Raw genomic sequence first — 12398 nt, forward strand, 5'->3', positions numbered from 1 at the left:
GCAGAGTGGGAGGGGGAGTTGAAATGTTGGGCCACGGGGCGGTTTGGTTGATTGGTGCGGGTGTCTCGGAGATGTTCCCACTCTGCCGAGGACATGGAGGTCCTGGACCTCCTTCACCGCCGCTCCCTCACCACCAGACGCCTGGAGGAAGAACGCCTCATCTTCCGCCTTGGAACACTTCAACCCCAGGGCATCAATGTGGACTTCAACAGCTTCCTCATTTCCCCTTCCCCCACCTCATCCTAGTTTCAAACTTCCAGCTCCGCACTGTCCCCTTGACCTGTCCGGACTTGTCCTACCTGCCTAGCTCCTTTTCCGGAGAAAGTGAGGTCTGCAGATGCTGGAGATCAGAGCTGAAAATGTGTTGCTGGAAAAGCGCAGCAGTTCAGGCAGCATCCAGGGAACAGGAGAATCGACGTTTCGGGCATAAGCCCTTCTTCAGGAATGAGGAAAGTTTGTCCAGCAGGCTAAGATAAAAGGTAGGGAGGAGGGACTTGGGGGAGGGGCGTCGGAAATGTGATAGGTGGAAAGAGGTCAAGGTGAGGGTGAAGGTCAGACTGGGGTGGGGGCGGAGAGGTCATGAAGAAGATTGCAGGTTAGGAAGGCGGTGCTGAATTCGATGGATTTGACTGAGACAAGGTGGGGGGAGGGGAAGTGAGGAAACTGGTGAAGTCCGAGTTCATCCCTTGTGGTTGGAGGGTTCCTAGGCGGAAGATGAGGCGCTCTTTCTCCAACCGTCGTTTTGTTGTGGTCTGGCGATGGAGGAATCCAAAGACCTGCATATCCTTGGTGGAGTGGGAGGGGGAGTTGAAATGTTGAGCCACAGGGTGGTTGGGTTGGTTGGTCCGGGTGTCCCAGAGGTGTTCTCTGAAACGCTCCACAAGTAGCCTCTTTCCACCTATCACATTACCGATGCCCCTCCCCCAAGTCCCTCCTCCCTACCTTTTATCTTAGCCTGCTGGACAAACTTTCCTCATTCCTGAAGAAGGGCTTATGCCCGAAACGTCGATTCTCCTGTTCCCTGGATGCTGCCTGACCTGCTGCGCTTTTCCAGCAACACCTTTTTAGCTCCTTTTCCACCTATCCACTCCACCCTCTCCTCCCTGACCTATCACCTTCATCTCCTCCCCCACTCACCTATTGTACTCTATGCTACTTTCTCCCCACCCCCACCCTCCTCTAGCTTATCTCTCCACGCTTCAGGGCTCTCTGCCTTTATTCCTGATGAAGGGCTTTTGCCCGAAATGTCGATTTTGCTGCTCGTCGGATGCTGCCTGAATTGCTGTGCTCTTCCAGCACCACTGATCCAGAATATGAATATATACAGTTGGTCTTTCAGACTTCATCCTTGTTTTTACATTGGATACCTGTACCCTCTTCATTTTGACAAATGAATAGCACTGCTTCTTCAAGTAGAAACTAGTGAGATTTTTAATAGAGTTTTGAATGGGAGAATGTGCAATGTAATTGGATCCATCAAAAGTGTTGATTAGCGCAATACTGCAAATAGGGTGTAAAGTGCCTTTTTGAGTTTCATGTCAGCAAATATAACTTGCACTTCTTTCTTTTTTAAAATCTATTAAAATGCATATGAACCTAATAACACACTGAATCAATTAAGATAAATAAATCACCAGTGTATTGTTAAATATTTGCCATATATTCTTGTAACTTATTCCATATTAATTGCAGTCATGTTAGTGCCTAGTTCTGGTTGAGGTTCTGGTTATATTTCTCTCATTAAGCTGTGGATTTTATTGAGATACAGGCATTTAGATGCTATATTATGGTCTTGACCTTAGAAAATACCCGTACTTGTATGTTATCAAATATTGTATAAAATTTCTTTTGTATGTCCAGACACCGTAACCCTTGTAAACCTATTATCTTTTCTTGTACTTGCGGGGTTGATTTGTCATTGAATTTACAACATTTCTGTGGATCTTTTGTTCCCAGGTACAGTTAACAATACTGACAGAACCAAGTATGTCTAGACAAAAGAAATCTTAGCTGTAGGGGTTCCTGGAATGCATTGGTTTAGTGGAAAACATACACAAACAACAAGCAGAGGCACTCCAATTGATGTTTTAGTTATAACACAGGTTTAAGTGTTTATGATCCTCAAATTATGCTGCACAAGTAATGCCAGGCAAATAACCTATGAAACCATATAAAATTCCATTGGTCTGCTGTTTGAACAGGGCCATTAGTTGAGCCATAATCAAAGTATCTTCCTTTAAAAATAAGTTTTGTGGTAGAGAGTACAGGTATTTTAGAAGGAAACATTTCTGAATTGGAAGGATAAGTATCCATTGTGATATGAAGCTTGGCAGAAACTACAATCATGGCCGTAAACCCTTGATTATGAGTCCTCAAACTTTAAACTGTGGACTAACTTACTAGCTGGGTGAAGGTGTTTAATTGGAACAGTTAATGTGGCAAGAAATAGAAAGTCTTGGAAAGAAAAGTAAAATTAGCGAGTTTTGAAAAGATTTGTAGCTCAGGTTGAAGTTTTGGATGTAGGTTTGCTCGCTGAGCTGGAAGGTTCATTTCCAGATGTTTCATTACCCTACTAGGTAACATCTTCAGTGGGCCTCAGGCGAAGCAATGCTGAAAATTCCTGCTTTCTATTTATATGATTGGGTTTCTTTGGGTTGGTGATGTTATTTCCTGTGGTGATGTTATTTCCTGTGGTCAAGTCACTTCCTGTTCCTTTTTCTGAGGGGGTGGTAGACGGGGTCAAACTCGATGTATTTGTTGATAGAGTTCCGGTTGGAATGCCATGCTTCCAGGAATTCTCGTACGTGTCTTTGTTTGGCTTGTCCTATGATGGATGTGTTGTCCCAGTCGAAATAGTGTCCTTCCACATCCATATTGAGGATACTAGTGAGAGAGGGTCATGTCTTTTTGTGGCTAGTTGCTGTTCGTGTATCCTGGTGGCTAGTTTTCTGCCTGTTTGTCCAATGTAACCGTGCAAGGAATGTAACAAACACTACATTGGACAAACAGGCAGAAAACTAGCTATCAGGATACATGAACAGTAACTAGCCACAAAAAAACATGACCCTCTCTCTCTAGTATCCTCACATATGGATGAGGAAGGGCACCACTTCAACTGCAACAACACAGCCATCCTAGGACAAACCAAACAAAGACATGCACGAGAATTCCTAGAAGCATGGCATTCCAACATTCCAACCGGAACTCTATCAACAAACACATCGAGTTTGACCCCATCTATCACCCTCTCAGAAAAGGAACAGGAAATGACTTCACCACAGGAAATAACATCACCACAGGAAATGACATCACCAACCCAAAGAAACCCAATCATATAAATAGAAAGCAGGAATTTTCAGCATTGCTTCGCCTGAGGCCCACTGAAGATGTTACCTAGAAACATCTGGAAATGAACCTTCTAGCTCAGCGAGCAAATCTACATCCAGAAAAGTAAAATGTTGTTCGAATTTAATGTGTCTTTAACTCTAAAAATGTTCAGTGGACTCACTTAAATATAATGGGATTAAAAATGTGGGATACTATTAAAAGCACATACTTATCCATTGAGTTTGAATGCTTGCAGCATACTACACTGTTTATGCATTGGTGACTGTGCAGTATACCACATCAAACAGGCTCAGTAAAATTATCCTGGGAAAGATAGGAGTAAAAATTATATATGATGGCTAAGTAATTGTTCCTATTGATGTGAGATTCATTCAGTTGGAATTTCATAGTCCCTAATGGGACTGACGTGAAGGCAAGACAGAGAAAAGTTGAGGGCCGCATCTTGGATCCAGAATTCCCAACTCCATTCTGGCTCTGGCTATTTTCACCATTGCAACTAAGGACATGTTGCAGCACCATCCAGATGTTGTTTAAAGGTGTTGATACCATTTTAAACAATGGCAAGCTCAGATCATGACCACTATCATGTGGGCCTCCTTATGATTGAGATTGTGAATTGTGAGTTGAAAGTGGAAAAGATGCCTCCTGCTTTACAGGAAACCAGGAAATGCTGCAATCTGAGGTGAAGCTGTGTTGCCATTAGTCGGAACTGACAAGACCTTTGGTGGGAAGTGTTTTATTTCCCAATGACTTATTCGGCTATTGTTTTTATTTTACTTTATAGATATTAGGAGTGATTGCAATGTTTTGTAGGGTCAAAAGGGAAACTTTGCTAAGTGCGTGAGAGTGCATGAAAGTTCGAGAAGTTTTGAAAATGTTAGGGGTGCTACCAATGTTTTCACCTACAAAGATAAACCTCAAGATAGTGCCTCTTCAATATTGGACCAATTTTCTCTCTTGTGAGACCCATTGTTGCCTCTATCTTGCCTCCAGAGGCAGCAGGGCTATCTCATACCTGTCTCTTTGACATGACAATGAGGCACTTGGGCTCCTCCCGGAAAATTTCCTCCCTCTCAATACCCGTCTTGATCATGGTCACCCAGGCTAACGTGTTCATACATGCTAAAATCTGATAAACCCAAGTGACCGGTTACATATGTACAAATTTAAACTGCTGATATAAGCAAATCTTCAAAAACTTTCAATCTATTTACTATATATTCCTAACCACCAGAATATAATGAATATAATTTGTAATTTTAATATATCAATTTGTGTTCAGTAGCAGTAACACTATCAGTGTATTGTGAATGTACTCGGTGGCTATCTGTAACAAGTATTGCAGGTACTCACATGGTTTAGACCATAACACGTAGGAACAGAAATTAGGCCATTCAGCCCATCAAATCTGCTCTGCCATTCAATCATAGCTGAGGAGTTTCTCAACCCCATTCTCCCACCTTCTCCCCGTAACCTTTGATCCCCTTAACAATCAGGAACCTATCTATCTCTGTCTTAAATATACTCAATGACCTGGCCTCCACAGCCTTCTGTGGCAATGGATTCCATAGATTTATCACTCTCTAGCTGAAGAAGTTTCTCTTCACCTCCATTCTAACTGGCCTTCCCTTTACTCTACGGCTTGGTCTTTAGGTCCTGCTAAATGAAACATCATCGCAATGTCTACTCTATCCAGGCCTTTTTCAGCAGCCTCTCCAAAATCTGTAGGCTGTTTTTTTTTCTCTCTCTGAAACTAAGTGTCAGGGCAGGACTCGAAAACAGAAGGGACTTCTATCTGGGGGTGGGTGAATATTTCTTGAGTGATAACATTTTTTAAATCTCATTGCATTTGATTTGTAGAAAAATCTCCAGATCTAATTGTCAGATGGGCCTCCAAGGAGGTATTCAGCATTCTAACTTCATATCTAAAAAGCACCCAGACAACACTTCATTCTCTGAAATCCAGGGCCATCAATGTGATTTCCTAGCCCTACCCAGCCCTAGAAATGGCAAATAAGAGGCTGGAGGCACTCCAGGTTTTTCGTGACCTGTCCCTTGAGTTGCTCCTACAGGGTGTGTCTGAATGAAGGGACAGCTGTTTTCTAGAGATCACAATAAAAGGCCATCACACATGACGATGGCAGTGTGGATGGAGGTGGGTGATTAGAGCACAAAACACTAGAGATGTGACAAGATGCAGTGCCATAAGAGGATGAATTATTTCTTGTGGTCTGCCAGACAACTTACCACTGTCTACTGAGTCCTTCATGACCCTATAACTATGTTCAAAAGTCGGGGATACTAGGACCCGTAGGCATAGACTTAGAATTAGAGGGGATCAATTTAGAACAGAAATGAGGAGACATTTCTTCAGCCAGAGAGTGGTGGCCTCTGTAATTCATTGTCACAGAGCGCAGTGGAGGCTGGAACATTAAATGTCTTCAAGGCAGAGATTGATAAATTCTTAATCTCGCAAGCAATTAAGGGATACGGGGAGAGTGTGGGTAAGTGGTGTGACAAGGCCAACAGCCATGAAAGAATGGTGGAGCGGACTTGATGAGTTGAATGGCCTTACTTCCACTCCTATTTCTTATGGTCTTATGTTCTACTATTGTAAGCTGCCACCTTACTGGATCCTGGGTAACAGATATTACTATTACAAGCCTTGAGTCTAATCTGTGCCTTTCACTTCGTTGCGCCTACCCATGCTGAACTAACAAATATACCACAGCTCACTTATTAATCAGGGTTCACAATTCAAGCAGAACAAGAACCTTTGGCATGTAACAGCTCACCAGCAACAACCCACTCCTCTAAAACTCACCTACTTTTCCTCACAACTAGGATAATTTTACACATCAGATAGGTTCTCAGCAAAGGCTTAAACAGGACAAGAGCATCACCATAAAGGGTCCCTTTGACCATTGATACATCTGAAGAAAATCATGCTCACACATCAGTGAAACTTCATTCACAATTCTTTTAATCTCTACATGCTCAAAATGCTTTCTTCTTACATGGAATGTACATAGACATAAAGCTATAAAGCCTGTGTTTCCTGTTTTTGAATATTTTTGTTTGTGAAATAAAATGGGAAATAACTTCTAAAAACAAAGCATTTTGAAGGATTGCTGCACTTTTTGGAAAGCAAGTGACTTGACATTTCTTGCAAGTGCTATTTACCCAGCTACTGGTTCAAGCAATAGTGGAAAGATAAAACCAAGATCTGCAGAGGCTGGAAATCTGAATCAAAAACAGAAATTGCTGGTGAAACTCAGCAGGGTTGGCAGCATCTGTGGAGAAAAAAAGCTGTCAATATTTCGGGTCCAGTAACCCTCCATCAGAATTGATTAAAAGATTGCGGAGCAGCTATAGAGAAATGGAAATTCAACCAAGTCCCAGCAGCACTTAGTTGATTGGTCTGTTGAATCATTGAACCAGTTATCAATGAAAAAGACCTTCTGCAATCCAAACACTCTGTGACCGATTCTCAGGAGCTGATCAGATTATGGATGTGAACAAGCTTAGAAACATTCTCTATTCTTGGAAGAGAAAAAACCTGAAGAAAACCAGTTTATTTTATTCTTCAGCAGTTGCTGTAGGATGTGACTTTTAGTTATAAATCAGAAGCATTTATAAGTATGAACCAGTTACCCTGTGTCTTGGCAAACAAGTGAAAATATCTGGAGAAGGAAGATTAAGAAATAGCTTCCGATTAACACAAGAACCATCTCAGCAGATCCTGTGAACATGGACCACCAAAATGCTTTCCCAGTCTTTCCCTCCACCCATAAAACACCGTTTTCTTTTCATGTGTGTGTATGGGAGTTAGTGTTTTAACTAGTAGAGCTGTATGCCAACAGAATGCAGTGGCTCATCAACATCCTTCAAAAGGGTAATTAGGGCTGGAGATTAATTCTGGCCTTGCAGCTGATGTTCACATTGCAAGAATAAAAAGAAAACAAGTGGTTCTGATCTGGACCCCTGAAAGTCTGGAAAGACTGCATTAAGAATCCTGCTTCTGAATTTACTGTGGGAAAATAAGATTAATTTTCAATCTTTCAGCTTTTACCCATAATATGTTATCTGTCCCCATTGTGCAATGTGTGTGACGTATGCCACTTGATTATTTAAATATCCCTCATCCTAGTAGATGGGCTATGATTTCTTATATTCTTTCATGGGATATGTCATCATTTTTGCCCAATTCTCATTGTCTTTGAGAAAGTGTTGTTGAATGTCTTCCTGAACTGCTCCAATCCATGTGATGTAGTTACACGCACAGTGCTGTGACAGTGGAGCTTCAGTTGACATATTGACAGTGGAAGAACAGTAATATTGTTCCAAGTCATGCTGGTGTGTGGCTTGCAGGTGCTGGTGTTCCCATGTAACTGCTGCTTTGTTCTTCCAGTTGGCAGAGATCGCAGGTTGGAATGTTCACTGAAAGCAAAGAAGATCAAATAAAGGCAGTTTGATGTTTAGCAGGAATGGAGTAAAAGGAATGGGAATTGACACAGGATGTGCTAGATAGGGCTGTAGGGTGGGGGTGGTGGTGCTTAGAGAGGAACTGGATACAGATAATTATTTATGGCCACATAATAATATGGAATCCTCTTGCTAAAGCTAATAATATGATGTCATAATAACGATATGGGTTTCCCCAGCTTGACCAGCGTTTATTGCTCATCCGTAATTATCATTGAGAAGGTGGTAGTGAGCTGTCTTCTTGGTCTGTAATGGTTCATAAGAATCTGTGGTTACAAAGTAACTTCTGGACTTTTAAAAATTAATTTGTGGGATGTGTCTTTCTAGCTAGGAGAGAAGTTAGGAGACAACCACATTGCTATTGGTGTAGAGTTACGTGGAGGCCAGATGAGGTACAGATAGGAGATTCTATTCCCTAAGAGGCATTAATGACCCAGATGGGTTTTTAGAACAATCAACAACGGTCAACATGAGACCAACTTTTTAATCCCAGATTTTCAATGAGTTCATATTTCACCATTTAAGTCATGTTGAACTCATGTCCCCAGAACATCATCCTGGGATTCTGCATCACTTGTTCAGTGACATTACCACGATGCCACTATCTCCTCTAAGGTCACTTTTGACTACTTTTATCTATTGATTTGAATATAAATTTGAAAGGTCATGACCTTTTTTTAACACCAGTCAATGTAGATTCTTTCCTGTTTTTTTTCACTCTTCTGTTAAAAATACCATATGCCTGTTGATATTGTTCCTGGCCACATGTAATAGAATGGCATTATTTTAGATCAACCCACTGAGTATTGAAGAACAGCTTACAATATGTGGAAGTTGGCATGTGAGCGCTGCTTTTTTTGGCTTGTACATCAAAACCCTGAGTACGACCTAAAATATTCTGTCTGAAGCAGTTTTTTTAAAACAAATAGAGGCAGCTAAAGATAAAGAAAGGCTGCTGAAAATCACAATAAAGTGCCAGCAGGTTAAAGTATGGGATATGCATATAATAAGATAAATGTATGCTGACAATTGAATCCTTGTGTGTCGAATACCATCCTATACTTAACTAGAAAAATCAATTTTAAAAACCTTAGCAAGGCAATCTTAGATCTATATAAAATGATGTATATAAAGTACCTTTTATACTTTTTAGAGCATAACTTGAGTGACGTTTTGTCAAGTGATGTCAATTGTGTGTTGCTGGAAGCACCCTAGCCTCTGAATTTTAAATTGTGGGTTTAGAGAATCCCAATATCATAGAGTATAGAAGAGGCCCTTTGGCCCATCAAGTCTGTATCACCAAAAGTGTACTAGTACCTACACTTGTCCTGCTGTCCCACAGTTGGCCCATAGCCTTGAATGTTATGTCACTTCAAGTGCTCATCTAAAAACTTCTTAAAAGTTGCGAAATTCCCTACGTCAACTACCCTCTCAGGCTTTGCAGTCCAGAGCCCACCACCCCAATTGAGGAAAAGGTTTTTCCTCAACCCCTTCCATACCTCCTGCCTTTGACTTTAAAATTCTGACCATTTGTTACTGACCTTTCAACTAAGGGGAACAGATGCACTGTATCCACCCTGTCCATGCCCCTCATAATCCTATACACCACTATCAGGTCACCCCTAAATCTTCTCCGCCCCAAAGAAAACAACCTAAGTTTATGCAGCCTCTCCTTATGGCTGAAATGCTCTATCCCAAGCAACATCTGGTGAATTTCCTTTGTACCTCCTTCAGTGCAGGTTCGCATTCCACCCTGGAGAATTCAGCACAACACTTAAGATAGTGCTCTGGTGCAGTACTGTTTCAGGTCAGATGTTCAAAGTCTTCTGCCCTTGGCAGATGGCTGTAAAGATCCCACTGCACAATTTCAAAGAAAAGCTGGGAAGTTCTACCGATTATTTGGTCACTCATCTCGTTTCTGGCACTTGGTGTGTGCAAATTGTCTGGCCCTTTTCCAATAATGCAATATTGACTACACTTACAAAGTACTGGTTAATCAATAGCTGATAGAAGACTTTGGAATATCCTGAATTCATGAAAGATGCTGTGGAAATGCAAGTAATTCTTTCTTATTTGTCATTGCAGCAATGCACTTTGTAAAACTAGACAGACTTCACTGATGTAAACTCAAATAAATACACCCAGAAATCTTGGCTTCTAGTTGAGTTTAGTGCTGTGTAAAATATCCTGTGTTTTAGAAGGTGGTAGGGAGGGAGGGTGTTCTGCATCTGGTGTGCTTGAACCCAATCGTCAATCCCTCTTGAATCTCAGTATGAAATGTATGTGGCCTGCCACTTCTCTACAAATTTAATAATTTTTTTTGCTGTAAATTTATGTCAGGATTCAAAATCTGCTGACTGTTTCATGGTTGATCTGTAAAGTTATGTGAAATAATAACAGAAAATGCTGGAAATGCTCAAGCAGCATCTGGGAAGGGAAAAACAGCATTCAATGTTTGAGATTGATGGTCTTTCATGTGAACCCACGAGGCTGCATAGGACTGAATGTCATAATTTTACTGTATGCTCCTCCTCCTTCTCCCCATTGGAACATTTACTATTTGGGCAGAATTTTCCCATTTGCAATTAAAGCATGAGATTCATGGGGCCGGGTCCATCATGGCTTAGTGCAACTTTTTCATGCAATCTTCTGCTCTTTAATCAGTAATTAGTGAACAGGTTCTTTAGCATCCTTCTCAAGGAGTGAGGAGGCAGGAGAGGTGAAAATGCTTTCCACAACTGGGACTTTCTTGTCTTCACATTTAAAGCCCAGCTGCACACTACTGCTAGTAACTATAGGCCGGTGAGTCTCACTTCTGTTGTGGGCAAAGTCTTAGAGAGAATTGTAAGGGATAGGATTTATGCACATCTGGATAGGAATAATGTGATCAAGGATAGTCAGCATGGTTTTGTGAAGGGCAAGTCGTGCCTCACAAACCTTATTGAATTCTTTGAAAAGGTGACGAAGGAGGTTGATGAGGGGAAAGCGGTAGATGTGGTATATATGGATTTTAGTAAGGCGTTTGATAAGGTTCCCCATGGTAGGCTACTGCAGAAAATACGGAGATATGGCATTGAGGGTGAGTTGGAGGTTTGGATTAGAAATTGGCTGGATGGAAGAAGACAGAGGGTAGTAGTTGATGGCAAAGTTTCTTCATGGAGTGCCGTCACTAGCGGTGTTCCGCAAGGATCTGTTTTGGGACCATTGCTGTTTGTCATTTTTATAAATGACCTGGAAGAGGGGCTAGAAGGTTGGGTGAGCAAGTTTGCGGATGATACGAAAGTCGGAGGAGTTGTTGACAGTGAGGAAGCATGTGGCAGGTTACAGCAGGATATAGAGAAGCTGCAGAGCTGGGCAGAAAGGTGGCAGATGGAATTCAATGTAGCTAAGTGCGAGGTGATTCACTTTGGGAAGAGTAACAAAAAGATGGGGTACTGGGCTAATGGTCGGATACTTGGTAGTGTGGATGAGCAGAGGGATCTTGGTGTCCATGTACACAGATCTCTGAAAGTTGCCACCCAGGTAAATAGTGCGGTGAGGAAGGCATATGGCGTACTGGCTTTTATTGGTAGAGGAATTGAGTTCCGGAGTCCTGAGGTCATGATGCAGTTGTATAAGACTCTGGTACGGCCGCATCTGGAATATTGTGTGCAGTTTTGGTCGCCATACTATAGGAAGGATGTGGAGGCATTGGAACGGGTGCAGAGGAGGTTTACCAGGATGTTGCCTGGTATGGAAGGAAAATCGTATGAGGAAAGACTGAGGCACTTGGGGCTGTTTTCACTAGAGAAAAGAAGGTTTAGGGGTGACTTGATTGAGGTGTACAAGATGATTAGGGGGTTAGATAGGGTCGACAGTATGAACCTTTACCCGCGTATTGAGTCGGGTATTACAAGGGGGCATAGCTTTAAATTAAGGGGGGGTAGATATAGGACTGATGTTAGGGGTAGGTTCTTCACTCAGCGAGTCGTTAGTTCATGGAATGCCCTGCCAGTAACAGTGGTGGACTCTCCCTCTTTATGGGCATTTAAGAGGGCATTGGATAGGTATATGGAGGATAGTGGGTTAGTGTAGTTTAGGTGGGCTTGGATCGGCGCAACATCGAGGGCCCAAGGGCCTGTACTGCGCTGTATTCTTCTATGTTCTATGTTCTATGTACTTCAGACACTGTGAGCCAGGAGCTGACCCTTGCAGTCTGCTGCACAACCATTAAAGTCCAGAGAAAGGAAAAGCTCTCACTTCACAAGCAGGGATCTGGAGGTGCTGGTGGATTTGCTCATGGAGCGAAGGACTGTCTTCGTTCCTGTTGACTGCTATGAACAGGAGGCCACACCACCAGACCAGACCAGCCAGGCTTGAATATCAACTCAGGTCAGAGCTATGAAATGGGATCCCCAACGGTGCAGGGAGGTCAATGATAAAAAAAAGAACTACGGATGCTGGAGATCTGAAACAAAAATAGAAATTGCTGGTGAAATTCAGCAACTCTTACAGCATCTGTGGATGGACACAGAGTCAACATTTTGGGTTCAGTGACCTTTCTTCAGGGATGTTAGCACCTCAAT

The sequence above is a fragment of the Chiloscyllium plagiosum genome, unplaced genomic scaffold (genome assembly GCF_037043375.1).
Source record: "Chiloscyllium plagiosum isolate Xiang-an unplaced genomic scaffold, Cpla_swu_hap1 HiC_scaffold_5, whole genome shotgun sequence".
Taxonomy (NCBI): Eukaryota; Metazoa; Chordata; class Chondrichthyes; order Orectolobiformes; family Hemiscylliidae; genus Chiloscyllium; species Chiloscyllium plagiosum.